General features: G+C 39.7%; 1 long non-coding RNA gene across 1 annotated transcript; it reads left to right on the top strand.

Moving 5' to 3' along the window:
• Positions 1-3,555: 3,555 nt before the first annotated feature.
• Positions 3,556-11,525, top strand: LOC138918243 (uncharacterized). The gene is made up of 3 exons (XR_011427331.1): positions 3,556-3,701; positions 4,560-4,625; positions 11,387-11,525. It is a non-coding gene; the product is annotated as an uncharacterized lncRNA (long non-coding RNA).
• The last annotated feature ends 5,281 nt before the right edge of the window (positions 11,526-16,806 follow it).

Here is a 16,806-nt window from a genome sequence, read left to right as displayed (position 1 = left end):
GTAAAGATCTGGCATTTCTGACACGTAATTTAACTTCTGATACATCTCACGGGCAGGAACTTCAAACAAAACTTGGAGGAATTTGAAGCAAGAGGAAAAATCCTCCAGCTTGGAAATTGGTACTCAGCAAACAGTTTACAGGTGTAAGCTTCATTCCTATGGAGTATGCAGAGCATGCAACATTTAAACAATGCCCAGCATCAGAGGGAGACTGTGTTGAGAATTTGAGCTATACATAGCTTCCCTGTGGCTTAAGGAAAATGGCATCATATGCCTGGTTTTGGGGAGGCAGGAAATAAATGTAGAGGGTCCATCTTGGAGGCAAGCACAGTGATGCCACAGCCCATTTTTGTTCTTTGTATTCCTTCAAGACAACAGCGCAGTGATGATAATGAGCAGCTGAGTACATCTTGCCCATATATGGTATAAGGATTTTTTTCATCTACCTATCTTTGTGGAAAACTTTCAACCTTTACTGTTTATGACCTTTTCAGGCTTCAATCAAGTTGTAGTATGTTGGTTTTGAAAGAGCTTGATTTAAATTGTGGAGGGAAGGGTAGGAAGTTTCAGAAATCTCAATCTATTATTCATGATGTTTATAAAGATGTGCTTTTTTAGAAGTGTGAAAATCATCCTGTTAGAGACTGAATCAGCTCCTGGTGCCAATTTCAGACGGTGCAACCCCTCCCTTGCTGCCACCTTGTAGACACAGTATGCAAGGTTGCTTCGCCTTCTCCCCTCGCCACTCTCTCAATTTTTCCAGGAAATTAAAAGGAGTTCTTTAAGGTTCAGTGGAAATTGAAATCTCTCATTTAAGAAAAGGAAACCAAATCTTGAATTTGGCAAAAGTTACTTTACCTGTGCTCTCAAAATGGATAGTCTCCCTCTTTCTTTAAGTATAAGGATTTTGGTAAACTGAGGCAGGAAAGGAGATTGCATATCCGATCTAGTTTCTCCTCTCCCCACCCCAGAGGAACAGAATTCTGCCCACATCTCCTAGAATATGTGGTCTCTTTGTGAAACTCCCAGAGAAACTCTCACACAAGTGCTCATATCTACTGGGGTGAAATAAAGTATGTAGCACCAGGATTTTGATGCTTGATGCAAAAATATTTTAATTATATTATTTTTAATTTTTTATTTGAAAGACTTAAAGAATGAATAATTGCAACACCAAGTTTTCTAATAAGGACTATGCCTTAAAATCAACAAAATATCTTTAATAAAGACAAATATTCTGGCTGTCTAAAACTCTCTTACTTTTCTTCCTGGAGGCAACTCACAAATCAGAAAGGGACATTTTTCTCTTTTGGAGAGCTGATGGTTTCTCGTAGGGAGCTTTATTTAAAGAGGAGAGGTGAATTAATTAGCACAGGGGAAATCACAAATTAAGCACAGCCCTGAAATACAGCTCATTCAGAGGACTGACACATCTCTCTCTCTCTCTTTTTTTAGTGTTTATAATTGAAGCTGCTTTCAGTGTTTATAATTTAGTGTTTATAATTGAATATAATTTCAAGAAAAGAATTAGAAATAGAAGGTAGATTTTAAATTCCTAAAGGAGTCCAGAGTTTCATCTTGTGTCATCTGACTCAAGGCCAGGCTGTCTCAGGTAGGGCCAACCACCAGACAGACAGAATTTTCTTGGAACACCATGCAAGTAATTGTTTTGCTTGTTGGCTTATTTTTGAGGACAGAAAGCTTCTACTGGCTTTTGTGGAGAAACTAACATTTGAGCTTTAACATTCAAAGAGAATTTGTTGCCCCTCTGACTTCTCTATACTGTTTCTTTGGGAATATTTAGTTAAGAATACTTAATCTTTGATTCAAAATACTGCATGAATGGATTGAAGAGAACTTTCCTTGATGCCAATTGTCTGGATATGTTCCCCAGACCCTTATCATCATATTTTCCAGAGAATAACCTGGGCTGATGTATTCCAGGTTCTGAAATGTCCAGGAAGGAGAGAGAGTATGAAACATATTTGGAAGAAGGGACCATGCTAGATCGGGAAATAAGGAGAGAGGGGTCACCGGCTCACCCCATCAGGGGCATGTCTGGGGCGGGGCAGTGGGAGGAGCACGCCCTGGGGCAGGCAATAAGGAGGTGCATGGAGAGTTTAAAACTGTAAGAAAACCGGCTGAGTTGTTCTGCTTCTTATTGTCACCAAACATTAATATTTCTAAACAATGTCAGAGATAAAATACTCTTTCCTTTCAAAAATATGTGTTGCTGTGGTTACTGTTAAACTTTAATAATATATGTAAGCTCCAAGTTAGCACATGATTATTAGTATTTAGTAAACCCTGTATTCTACATGGAAGTTGATTGAGAGAAGTCCTAGTTATGCCGACCGGCACACACGTCCTCGAATATCCACTCAACAATAAAGCCATAACGGATCTGGGATCCTTCTCTTGCTTCAGGCACAGCTTGTGTCTCCAGCCCCTGTGATACCACATATTTTTGCATTTAAATACTAGATTTGGAATAAACGATGGAGCTCAATGATAGTAAAAACAAACAGACCTTGAGTTACATTCATTCTGTCATTCTCCCTGACCACTTGTGGTTTTTATTTGTGTTTTACATTTGGACACTTCAAAGTACGTAAGTTCATTTGGTAAGTGCACATTTTGGTTTATACATGAAATATATTTGTTCCTTTTCATGCTTATCAATGAAAATCATTTTTTCATATAGAGGAGGGATATGTTAAAAATGCTTTATTCCGAGAATCAGACATACAAAGAATTCCCGTGCACTGGATGTGGTTGTTTTACTGAAGAAGACTTTTCTGGAGGTCTCTGGAGAAGGCTCTACTCAATGTCACCTTGTGAGAGAGGCCTTCTCTGATCAACTGTCTGAAATACATAATCACTCCCCTACTCCCTGCCCCACTCTCTATCATTTTTACCACACTTTGTTTTTCTCTACAGCACTTATCACCTCCTGATATATTATACACGAGCATGTGGGTGTGTGTGTGTCTGTTCACTTGTTTAGTATTTGTCTCCTCTGCTAGTCACAGATTCCATAAGGTCAGGAAACTGGCATTATCAGTGCTGTATCCCGGACACCTATAAGATAATCTGGCTTATAGTCAATGTTCAGTAAATATTTGTTGAGTGAATGAGTGAAGTAAGGAATGAGAGAAGTGTCATAATACATCCCACAGATCTTACATTAGTTTTCTTGTCATCTGAAGTAGGGAGAATGAACAGACCTTGAAATTGGTTACAAAAGTACCTTTTTGCCTAACCTTGAAGAAGATGGAAAATTGCCCCAACTTCCCCACTCATTGGTTCAGCCTGCAAGCCTGACTCAGAAGATGGCCATGTAGTAAAAATGGCCATATACTGAGAATTTACTATTGAGATAATGACCGTGTATTATCTCAATTAATTCTCAAAAAAGCCATTTTATAGGTGAGAAAATGACAACACCGGTGTGATCATCTGGGCCTCCCCTGCCCCTGGGACCAGGAAGGAAGGACAGCTGGGGCCTTCGAGGCAGAGCCCAGCCCTTCTCAGGATCTTCTCTGCTTCTCCCAGGCTCCACCGCTTTAGCACCCGCTCCTGCCAGCATATGCTGTTGAGAAGTGTTAGATGTCACCGCACAGCTGTGAAGCGGGGTGGAAGACAGAGGCAAAATGAATAGCATAGAAGAGCCGGGGAACAAAATGCAAGGCTTCAGAGGGGTAAGACAGCAGTGTCAGCTCAGATCCTGCAAGAATAGAGGAGATAGTCCTCTGGGGAGGATGCGTAGGAATCTGTTAGTCTGTAGAGTCAACTGGACACGAGGAGGATGGGCCAGTCTCCTTTGTTCATGTGCTAAGTATCCCTCCACAGAGGTTCTCGTTATTTTCCATCTCACTGTTTGAATTACTCGCCCCACAACCACACTTTAAAAAAAAAAATCCATAGACGTTTTAGAGACTTTGTCAACTTGTTAAAAAGTGTGGAATTTTTTTACTTTAAAAGGTTAAATTATACTAACAAAGTTAAAACAACACTAAGGAGAGAACACAAAGCATCTCCCTAAACTTCACGGTGCTAAAACATATTTTCAGTTTTTTCTGGGTTCTTCCCTTTCTGGTTCTTGTACATATGCGTGCACATCTTTATTATGGCATAAGCCTGAATCTTGAATGTGCTGGAATCTGTTTCTGGAGGGAGTTGTTTCCGCTGCCACCAGTGCAAGGCATTGCCAGGGTCAAGGAGGCTGTGAGGGGATGACAGCGCCCCCTGGTAGGCTCACACTTAGGGGGATGCCGCCCCCAAACCAGAGGCTGAGCTTGTGAGATAAAAGAATGAACGAGATGTCAGGGAACAGAATAAGGAAGAGAGAACAAAAGTGCCTAAAAGACTGTATACAAAAAATAGAACAGACATAGGTAGGAAAAGAGAAAAATGAGAGAAGACGATATTAGTGGGAATTAGTGAAAGGGAAATGATCTGCGTCTCCCTGACATTCAGTTCAGCTGATTTGTGTTAGCCGCAGCCTGTGTCTGGACAGTTTCTCCATGAAATCTAGAATATCTGTCATTTTTCTCCAGGCAGAGTAACGAAGATGGCGGAAAGACTAATTTGAAGTATTCTCAAAGATGGGCTTGGATATACATGTGAGTTCAGATGTTGCGGAAATTGGTCTGTCATTAATAATGTTTTAGGGGAAACTGACATGTCATTTCTCAGTGATTTAAGTCTCTGGGAAGCTGAGAGAGATGGAGTATTAAAAAAACACATAAACTGTCAGAAGGAAGAAGTCACAGAAAAGAAAGCTGACAGTGTCCTTTAAACAACGGTAAGATAACCTGAAGTCAAGCAGAGAGAACTCGTGATCATGCTGGATGTTTTAGGTTCTTGAGTCATTTCTCTGATTACAGCTCACGGCCAGGTGTTAGATTTTATTATGAATTATAATGTCACCCATTTAAAGTCACTCTGAACTGTTTGTTTTTGAGAACAGATTGTACTCATGTGTGTATCATGAAGTAGTTAGGCACAGCCATATTGAAAGACACCATATTGAAAACAATGAATCCATCCAATCAGTAACATTTAGTTTACAAATAGGTGAATTATATGTGGATATTGGAATAAAGATTTATAGTGTCCATACTTGGTAGCACCACATGGCTAGTTTTTTCCATGTCTTAATTAACAATCTAAAATAGCCTGCATGATACATTTCGTAGATGTGGAAGTAGTCCAAAGCCTGGCTGAAAGGTTGTGATGCCTTCTTGTCCCTGGTGATCTGTTTCTAACAACCTGCACAGTAATATAATAGAATTATGATTGAAAATCCTTCAGAGACTTGGGTGTCCTGGAACAAGACCAGGATGGACTTAGCAAACTCAGGTCCCGATCTGTACAGAATGCTGAAGTGGATGCTCAAGACTTTCCCCACTGCCATTCTATCTATACTGAAGAGAGCAAACATAAGAAGCTGACTGTCCAATCGCAGTGGCCCAGAGAAGATCCTAAGTGTCTATAGCAAGGGTTCTCATGCTCTGCGGCATACTAGAATCTCCTGGAGAGCTTCTAAGATCCTACAAGGCCCAGGTTATACTCTACTCACACTAAACCAGAATTTCTAAGCTGGAGCCTAGAAACCTCCCAGGTGGTTCTAATACACAGCTACAAAATAAAGTATAATAAATGCTGACTAGAAATGCGGAGATGCTCTAGGAGTACTTCAGGGAAAAGAGAAACAGCAAAGGCTTCTTTGGTAGGGAGTAAGGAGGGTGTTCCAGGCAGAGGGAATAGCGTAAGCAAACACAGAGAGATACAAAAGCATGTGGTGGGACGTGCAAAGTTCTTTTTGGCTATAGCGTGGAGGTATAAAGAGAATAGTAGGAAAGTGTCAGAATATGCTGTAAAGGGGCTAGGATGCCAGGCTGGTGAAATCTCATACATAGTTTCATAGGCAAAGGTAACCGTTGGAGAGAGAAGGTTCTTTGTTTGTTTTAAGGAACATAACACCAGTGTGTAGAAAGAGCCTAGAAGAAAGCAGAAGCTATAAACCCATATCACATTAGGAGGCTACTGTCGCTTTAAAATGCATTTCCTAATTTTAGTCATTACCTTACATCTTCATGATTTTTATGTATAATTTTCTAATATTTTTCTTTAAATGGACTTGTTTTTACTCAAGTGTATATATATATATATATATATATATATATATATATATATATATAAATAATATATGTCTATATCTATACCTTTCTATCTATCTATTAAATACTTATATAACTCCCTCAATGGAAAACTAGTATCACTTTTCATGACTAGAAGTTTAACCTTAAGAAGCAATACAATACAAATAAAACAGATTTGTCTCTTATTAGATTCTCTCATTGCTAACGATTCTGAGATTGAGGCCTGTGCTCTTCGTGAAAAGGGGAGGTTTACAGGCCGTGTATAGACAGAGTAGCACTCAGCAGGGTGGTGGCTGTGAGGACAGAGGAGAGGGAACAGAAATGAGACAGCTCAGAGGCAGATGCACCAGTCGTCGGCCAGTGGCCTTTGATGGCTCTGCATGGGGATGATGGGCATTTTGTCAGTATTGCCCAAGAGAATGTAGTTGTAGTCTGCCGTGTGTCAGCTTTAGTGCTAAAATACTTGCAAGGGATGTGACTGAGAAACACAGTAAAAGTCACAACAGTGAATCTTTGATGGTGCTTTCAGATCTAATCGTCCCCTTTTGTTCTGCCTGCAGAAAAGGCAGCTCCTGGTGGAAAGGAAGAATATACTTCCTTTCAATGTGGATGAACTTAACTGATAACATATAATGTAACTAAATATACTTGGATTTAGAGATTGTCATTTTTAAAATGCAATATTCAATAACCTGAGAAATTGGAATGCCATGGAACTTGACGAAAGTGTACTGCATGGCTATGGTTTCCTATGGGCACATTTTATTTTGGTGATGGTTTGATTAGATTTGAAGCAATGGGAACACTGTGGTGTCCACATGTGTGTCTGTGTGTCTATATTTTATGTTCATTAAGCACTAAGGTAAACGAGAACTTTCTGAAGTCAAGTTTCAAAATTGCTAGGCAAAGAAAGTAATGAAGGAAATAAGCCTGCAGTCATAGAGCAAACATTATGACCCTATCTTTAAAGCCAGTGACCAACAGAGAAGGAAATGTAATTCTCTCTAACCCTCTGGCGTTGTCTTAAAGCCTATGGGAGGCATCATAATGTCTGTATCTTGAGTTACACGCTGCTTTGTTTATGTCGACTATTAGTAAAATCCAATCTAGAGCCTCCTACGATTGTATGACTCAGGCATTTTGCTGATGAGTAGATCTTACTTGACAGGTTGACCTAGGATTAGTAGTGCTGGAGACAAGTACGCTTCTGTTCATTTCGCTAACTCATCTGTCCTGTTTGCATCAACAGCACTTGCCTTTATCTTTTTAATTGCTTTAACTGTTGTTTTTGTAGCTATGTCCTCTTTAGAATTCTGAATGAAGAAGAGAAATTCTGAATGTCTCTACTTCTCCATTATTAACCACGCCTAGTACCTTCAGCTACAATTCTAGTTGTGTTGTGGTGACAGAAAAGCTCAGAGGTTCACATGGTAAACATTAATAATGCTTCCTGGTTACCAAATATCCTTTATGTGGCAGGGTCTGTGCCAAGCGTACCACATAAGTTGTGAAATGGTTTAAAATTCACCATAACATTATTGCTGTTTGTTATCACCATTTTACAACTCAGGAAACCAAGGCTCAGAGAAGCTGTGGGAGCAGCCAGAGTTTGCATAGTTGGACTTCAAACTGAGGGTTGCTCACAAAGTCTGACCTCATCTACTTCTCTACACTGCCTCAATGGCGGGGCCTGGTTGCTCATCTCCCCAGGTTCTTTTCACTCCATGATTTATGAGTGCCCTGAAGAATCACTGCAGGGAGGGCTTTGATTGTCTGCGAAGCAGAGCAAGAGGCATGTTGCGGCTGCTGCCCCAAATGAGCTGGCATGCACGGGGGCTGGTTGTGTACTATAGCTAAGATAACCTAACTGCTATAACAAATCAGCCCAAACATGTCGTGACTCAATGCAGCAGAAGTTTATTTCTTAATCACATGATTGTCCAGGGCAATTTGAGGTGGGTGGTGAGGTGGGAGAGGGAGGTGACTTTGCTCCATGCAGTCATTCAGAGACCTAGGCTGCCTGTGGCTCTGTTATCATCAGTACATGGCTTCCAAGTTTGTCATTGTCATCTCCATTCCAGTTAGCCAGAAGGGGAAGAGGCTTAGAGGAGTATGCATGGAATACTTTTATGGGCCAAGCCTTAGAAAAGACACACATTCCTTGCACTCCCATTCCATTAGCCAGAATTCAGTCACGTGGCTACACCTAATTGCAAGGAAGGCTGGGAAAGATCATCAAGCCAGGTAGCCAAGAAGAGGAAAGAGATTTTAGAGAGTACTCACATCAAGGAAGCAGAGGCTAGCTCCCAGTGTAGGAATCCAAAGATTGGCGTTCCAGTCCTGCTGAACCATCACTAGAGCCACTTGACAAGTTTCTCATCCGAAAATCAGTCAACAGCTTCTGCTGCTTTCTACTCCACAGGGTAATTTAAGATTAAAATTAGAGTGAAATAAGTATGTGGATATGCTTTGTAAGCAACTTAGGATTTAGCATAGGAGAGTCGACAAAGACCTAGATTGGGATATGGAATCGAAGTTCAAATTCTTTCTCCTGCCACTTCATAGCTGTGCAAATGTGACTCACTTATTTGACCTCTCTGAGCTGCAAAGCCATTTCTGTTAAGTTGGGAGTAAAAGCATTTGCCTTACCTTCTTTATAGGGATCTGGAGCGTATAGAAATCAGTAGGCTATACGAAAGTATTTGAAAACCATGAAACGTCAAAGAGTATTCAACCTTGTTTTGAATTTTTGTCCTGCTCAAGGGCCCATTCCCTGGGGAGTGCTTTCTGAGCCCCAAAGTCTCTGCTTTACCCTCTCCTCTTGACTGAATGAGATAGGGCATTTATGCATGAAAATAATATTTTTTTCAAAAAGTTGAAATAGATGCTCACTCTCAACACACGCTACGAGTGACTGCAAACTCCTGAGGGAACAGCCTGAATCACCTCCTTGTTTCAAATTCCCAGCATGCCAGGCATATAGTTGCTGCCTGATTAATACTTATTGAATTACATTCAACTTTAAAATATACTTTCTGGTCAAAGAGAAAATGACCAGTGGGCTGGCACAAGAGTGGTTAGTGGCTGACCCCTCCATTTCTCTGAGGGCAGGGTTTATCCTGAGTGATCACATTCCAACTTTCTTATTTGCTAAGTCACTTCTCTGAATTGATGGTATTAGTCATTTAAATAGACTCATACTTTCTTTCATGCATAGAGTAGTTCCAGAATTCGAGTGATTCATTAAGTTATTTTCCTTTTCCTCTCTTTTTTTCTTGTTGGAGTCTCTTGAAACTTCTTAATTCCAGCCAAGGCACTCATTAACTTCGAGGTTGCCTTCTGAGCTGAGTTTTGCAGAGGGATGATTGTCTGGCCTGGCTTTTCATTCATTTCTGGGCTCACCCAGCTATGAATCGACAAGCAGAGCCTGCTTTTATAATTGTGGAGTGGGATGACTCATTCTTTTATTTTTCTGGGTTGTTGCAGGTGAGGTGCATCTGCTCTTTCAAGCTTTAATAAGTAAATAACAAGAGACACTAGAGAAAATCAGGGAGATACTGGCTGCCTTTAGTTCTAGAATGGTTGCTAAGTATATTGTAGCACTGACTGTCAAATTGAGGCTAATTTTTTTTTATTGAGTTCATAATAGTTTACATCATTGTGAAATTTCAGTTGTACATTATTTCTTGTCCGTCACCGTATAAGTGCTCTCCTTTGTCCCCTGTGCCCACCCTCCACCCCCCTTCCCCTGGTAACCACTGAACTGTTTTCTTTGTCCATGTGTTTGTTTATATTTCACATATGAGTGTAATCATATAGTGATTGTCTTTCTCAATCTGGCTTATTTCACTTAGCATAATACCCTCCAGGTCCATCTATGTTGTTGCAAATGGGATGATTTTGTCTTTTTTATGGCTGAGTAGTATTCCATTGTGTATGTATATATATATATATATATATATATATTATATATATCACATCTTCTTTATCCAATCATCAGTCGATGGGCACTTGGATTGCTTCCATGTCTTGGCTATTGTGAATAGTGCTACAATGAACATAGGGGTACGTATGTTACTTAGCATTGTTGATTTCAAGTTGTTTGAGTAGATACCCAGTAGTGGGATAGCTGGGTCATGTGGTAGTCCTATTTTTAGTTTTTTGAGGGATCTCCATACTGTTTTCCATAGTGGCTGCACCAGTTTGCCTTCCCACCAGCAGTGTATGAGGGTTCCCTTTTCTCCACACCAAAACTGACGCTAATTTTGGCTTTAGCTACCCACTGAACAACCAGCAGAGTGGCATTCTTTAAATGGCCCCTCCTATAAGAGAGAAATGGCGAAGAAAGCACCTTCAGAGAGGCAGCGCTGTGTTTCTCAAACTTTCGTGTGCACAGGGATCACCTGGGATCTTCTTAAAATGCAGGTTCTAATGTAGTAGATCTGAAGTGGTGTGTAGGATTTGGCATTTTTCACAAGCTCCCCAGGATGCTGCTATCCAGCTGCCCCGCTCTGAGGAGGAGGGGAGAGTTGATGAGGCAGGGCCCATTCTTACCAAGGCCTCATCCTTTATACAAAACATTTCAGATACTGTGGTCTCTGTGATAAGGAGTAATAACCAAGCTGCACCTGTGGAAACAGATAAAAAATTGGCAATCATTTTTAGCAATCAGGAGGAAAGTGAGATCTTTATTTTTTTTCAATGTACAATATTTTACAAAGTGTCTCCTCTGAGTCCTTGTGAGTTTGCATAATTTAGGCAGCTCCAATTCTAAGATTGAATCTACGTTGACAATGAACAAGAAGATAACAGATCGCATTCCTTCTGAGCAGTGGTATGGGCATGACTACAACCAATTACCCAGCGAAGGGATGGTTAGCTGTAAGAGCAGGAGTGTATCAGGATCAGAGAAAATTAAAGATATGGGTTGGAATCAGATGCTAACTTGCTAATGATTTTGCACAGAACATTGGGAGTTTGGGGATACCCAGATATAAATATTGGAAACATAACTTCACAAATATATTTTTGTATTTAAAAGGGGAGATGGAGCTAAATATTTTTACGTATGCTAATGATAATAGCCATGTGTATGATGCTTACTGGGTTCCAAGCCTTTTGCAAATATTAACTCAATTTAGCCTTACAATAAGTTATTATTGTATTATTAACACATTAATATTATAAGTATTAATAGTATTATTGTCTCCACTTTACAGGTAAAGAAACAGAGTCACAGAAAGGTTAAGTACATTCTCCAAAACAACAGAGCTCAGATTCTGGGCAGGCTGGCTGCTGAGCATATTCTCTTATCATGCTTTCCCTGGACTCAAATTAGGCAAGGATATGTGAGTTCAAGTTCATACTCTGCCATGTGCATTTGTCCTTTAACAAATCCTCTATTCTCTCTGTCTCAGTTCCATCATCTGTAAAACTGACCTAATGATGCCCTGGCAACCTCTCAGGATTGTTGGGAAGTCGAAATAAGACAATGCATGTGAAATTTTGTAGATTGTATACAGCTTTGCAGACAGATTCAAGGATTAGACAAAAGTATTTGATTACCTTTGGGATATTGTGAGTAGTATTGTGTCAATAGCTAACTTATGTTTCTTTGGTCTCTGTCTCTATATTTTTGCTGCTTCCTCAGGAAGAACTAGTTTTGCCTGGATGCTTAAATGAAACAAAAACTTCCTCTTTGATTTACTTTCTGTAGGTTTTCTGAAAATAGAATATTCTGTAGAGGCTAAAAAACCAATAGAAGGCCCGTCAGCTGATTTCATTCATTCCTATTTTGCGAAATATTATTCCCTGTAGGTTCTTCTCTGAAGCGTTAGCTCATCTGGATTGAAATGATTCTCTAATGCCTCTTGCATTTAGCTCTTCATTTGAAAAGTGTTTCGTGATGAAATCAGTTTCACCATAGAATTTTGCACTCAAATTTAGCCCATGATTTTTCTTGTTACCGTGTCTCGTCCCAGCATATTTCTTATTCTGCAAAAGCTCTCACTTTTCTTAGAGTTTTGATGTTCCAGCTGCCACATTTTTCTCCCTCTGAGTTTTAGCAGAAGATAATATAGGGCTTCCCTCATAATCATAATACTACATCCCTTCTCAGCCCAAGAATTCAGAGCACTTGAGAATGCGGAATTGTAAGAAGGAAGGATTACAGAGGTTTTTGGTTGTGTGGCTGGGGCCAGGATTTCTATGTCTGTGGTTCCTAGGTGCATGTGATGGAGGTGCCTCCTGATTATTAAATTATAAAAATTATAATTAGAGATTAATTTTCTTTTCTTTTTTTCAGAAAGCCATGGAAGTAAAGTAAGTGAATTTTAAACCAGAATTTATTCTATTTCATTTAATTTAGCCAGATAAGAATTTGTTTCCTTTTCGGCAACGGACCACAAGTCTTTCAGAATAAATGTTAGAGTTAGATATGATTAACTCTCTTAAATAAATTAGCAAATTCAAAACAGAACAAAGGTGGAGTGAATTTTATGTGTACAAATAGGTAACATTTTAAAACTGATTTAATAAAAGGAGAACCATTAGACAATTACACCATCATTTTCCTTTAACTGTGGCTTCTAAGCTAGGGTTCATTTAGATTTCTAAAGTGGCCAGGGTAAGAAACTGCAGTAGTTAATATGTGTCAGTGTCTTCTAGAGCATTGCTTGCCTTCCCTGGTATTGTTCTAGAGCAAGCACTGATAGAGAAGGATGATTTGTGAGGACTACCGACTTCTGAGGTATCTAGATGTATATTCCTGGTGTCTAAAAATGCAGATAATGTAGAGTATTGGTCAAAGATTCAGACCTTGACATCAGAGAGTACTCAGTTCAAATCCTGCTTTTTTCATTTCTTAGCTGCATGACCCTGAGTAAGTTACTCATCTTGCCTGAGCCTCTGTTTCCTCATATATACAGTGGAGATAATAATGGTACTGACCTCAGGGGGTTGCGGTGGGGATTATACCATCAGAGGGTGTGGCGTATCATATATTTCTCTAAAAATATTAAAAATTGTTAAGATAATGAATTTTGAGATAATTTTATCTTTGACCTACTCTTAATCCATGTAGGATCCTAATAGCTCCAATAATTTTTCTTAGACATTTGAACAATGTCAAATCCTAAATGGATTACGAGTACCTTTCAAACTAGTCCATGGAAATACTGACCCCAGAGGTGTATGCATCTTTAATAGAAATCTCCTCACTACCTGCGCAGGCGCGTGCACACACACACACACACATACACACACACACTAATATTGGTTTTTGTTTAGGGGGAGGTCTTGTGTGAAGAGAATGTAAAGTGTTATAGCTTCTAATTTGGAGCCAAAAGGGTAATTCCTCTCTGAAGACCACATTTACTACCTACGGAGTTAGTGTAAGTGCCTACACTTGATCCAAAGCACACTATTGTTTTCAATTTATTTTGTTACTGTATGCTTATTTAAAGTAAATTGGGAAAATACTAATAAATAGGAGGATGAAGAAATGCCACTCAAAATCTCAATCCCCACCCCCGAATATTGTGGTGATTTTTATGACTCTACATGTTTTGTTGTTGTTAATTGTGATCATACTGTACAAGTAATTTTATAGCCTTCCTTTCAGTGTATATATATACATACACACACACACACACACATTATTACAAAGTCTTTGTAAACATCATTTTAATGGCTGTGTAACATCACATTGAATGGATGTGGTGTTGTTTGGCTAGGCAACTTCATAGAGTAAAACATTTATGCTTTCCCAGTTCTTTGCTATCGTGTACACTGCTATCATGAACACTTTCTGCATACTAATGCTGCAGCATTTATGGCAATGGTCACCACATCCTGCATATGCTGAATTTGTGAAAGTCATTAGAGTTGGAACCTGGTTAATGCAGCTGCCATCAATTTCTTATGCTGCATTTCCTGATGTTCTTAGATTTCTCCAACTCAAGATCAGAGCCCAAAATTGTTCTCCAGCATTTCTGTGCCTTTTAAAGCCTGAAAGGTCAGGAAAGTGCAGAAAGGTCTAGAATGGCGAAAGGTTACTCATCCCGCTCAGATAACTTGCCCATATAACTATGTTCTCAGGGTTACAGGTTCTGATCTCTGTGACCCCTCAGAAACTTCCAGTAATTATCTGAGGATCCTGAGTCTCCTTCAAGAAATGCTATTTTCTTTAACATATCACCCCAGCATTCCCTTATCTGTTCCAGAGACCAGCCTTATTAACCTCACCTTTAAAGAAATAGAGATTTCAGATCTTTTAGTGAAAGCCTTCCTTTATCTTTCTCTTGAGTTAGATAATTAAGATATTTGTTCTAACTATTAAAGCTAGCCTGCCCTATCTCTCTTTTCCTGGATCATTATAGTCAATTTAATTCAATAATGTCCTTAGACTCTCTGCGATGTGCTACTTGTGGCCCACATTCTGGGATTCAGAGAGTTTAATACAAGAAAAATATTCTCATTTGCTAAGACTGATATTCATCTGATATGCACATACCAGCATACTAGTTGCTGGGATATTGAAATGCTTTAGTACCTATTAATAAATAGTTTCTGCCACTATGTCCCACTAAAGGGTCCCCATTCACCCCTTAACTTCCTCCCAGTCCCACACTACCCTGACAGCCGCAGCCCCTCCTCTGAAATCTCTCTACCGTCCAGCTCCTCAGCTTTGCTGAAGCTACAGCCTTGTCCATGCTGATTGGTTTCTATGTTTAAGACAGACAGACAGACAGATAGATGTGTGTGTGTTTTAATACTACCCTTTGCTTTATTCAAATTGAGATTTGAGTCTGTAACAAGAAATTTCTTGGAGAGAGTGCAGCTACTTTGGTGGTGGCACTTGATGCCTACCTCTGCCTCTTGCACTTACTAACCCAGCCAACTTCTTCAGTGGGAGTCTTTTCTCAGATTTATGGTGGGGTGATGAGCCAATTGACATCTCTATTATTTTTAGGAAAGCCTGAAACTGGTCTTTCCTTTTGCTGCTTTCTCATTTTGAATACCAAGGAGTTGAAGTCAAATGGAGCAGAGAGGAAGGGGAGATGTGAATGCGTGCATCTGTGTTACTCAGGGGGCCTTTCTAAGAATCTAGAGACTGAACCCTCAGACAGAAGGGACACTGATTTCTTGAACTGGCTTTGCCATTCCATCACTGTTGCTTCCAAAGCATCTGGTGCAAGAGGATGGGGCTAGATTGGGTTGTGCTATAGGCCCTCCCACACAAAAGGACACCGTAAAAAGCCTCTTCCAAGCCATTTCCACAGGCTTCTCCCTTTTTGCAGGCAGCTTTTGGCTTGATCAAGTTCTGTCTTTGAGAAAGGGGTAATATTTAATGGTAATATTTATGTACCAGAGTTAGTTGTTGTGTTTGCTTCTGCCCAAATAGTAATTTGTGGAATTCATTTGGCAGTTTGCCTTATTGACAGCTCACATTGATTATGTTTTCGCTCTCTCCACCCGACCCCAACACACATACATCTTCATTTTACTGTTTGTTCTTCTGGTAAAATTTTGCATGTCTCTACATCTAATTTTCTCAAGACTCACAATTTTATTAATCACTTAAGAAATACTTGAAAATTTCATGAACTTTCCATTTAAAGTAATCATGCTTAAATTATGTTTAACTGAAAGGGTTTGTGTATTAATTGTGCCTGGTATTTTTATTGATTAGCCAATTCTGTTTCAGTGCTAATCAGAGCTGCCTTGTGTTTTTCAGCACTGATGAAGTTTTCCATTGACCGTTGATTTAGAACATTAGTTGTATCTTGCTTGCCCAAGGTAGGGGAGCAATTCTCAGCATGACTGTTTTAGTACTCATTCTGAACTGGCAAAATGGAAATGATTATGACTCTAAGTTAATAGCATCACTTAAGCCAGAAACCTGGATTTGTCCTTGCCTTGTTCCTCCCTGTCATTCAGTACATTTATTCAAAGTCTTGCCAATGTCACCTCCTAAATAGTTCTTGGGTTCCATATCCTCCTCTAGTTCAGGCCCTTGTTGTGTCTTGCTTAGACTATCACTATAGTCCTTGACTTGGTTTCCCAGCTGATAGTATTGCCCCTCTTAATTCAGCCAGAGGATCTTTCTACGCACTTCCAAACACATTACTCTCATACTTAAAACCCCTCAGCAGATACCCATCAACCGTAGAACAAAGCCCACACTGCTTAGCAGCACATGAAAGTCTTCCTGTGCTTTAGAACTTCTCCATGTTTTTTAACTTCATCACCTGCCCCTCTTCAGTTTGAACTTGACACCATATGAACACCAGGTTATGCATGATTTTTCTGTATTCCTCACTTCCATGTTTTGGTTCATAGTTTTGGCTGGAATATTTTGTTCACTTTCTGTATCCTGACTCACTAATCCTTGTCCACACTTCAACAGTTGTTAGCTTGGCCTTTTGCCTCTTCCAGGAATTTTGGGGAAAATGTTTTCCTAGCACTGTTGAGGATTTCAATATTGTTTTACTGACAATATCCGTTCATGTGTCTGCTCCCACCACTACTACCGTTAAACCTGAGTTCTCTGAGGGCAGAGAGAGTCCTGTTTGTCTTGTTATCCCCAGCCTCTAGTACAGAGCCTGGAGACTAGTAACGACTGATAATGTAATGCCAG

This window comes from Equus caballus, chromosome 16 (genome assembly GCF_041296265.1).
Source record: "Equus caballus isolate H_3958 breed thoroughbred chromosome 16, TB-T2T, whole genome shotgun sequence".
In the NCBI taxonomy this organism is placed as follows: domain Eukaryota; kingdom Metazoa; phylum Chordata; class Mammalia; order Perissodactyla; family Equidae; genus Equus; species Equus caballus.
Note: the sequence above shows the minus strand (reverse complement) of the source record. Positions and strands in the feature narration are given on the sequence as shown.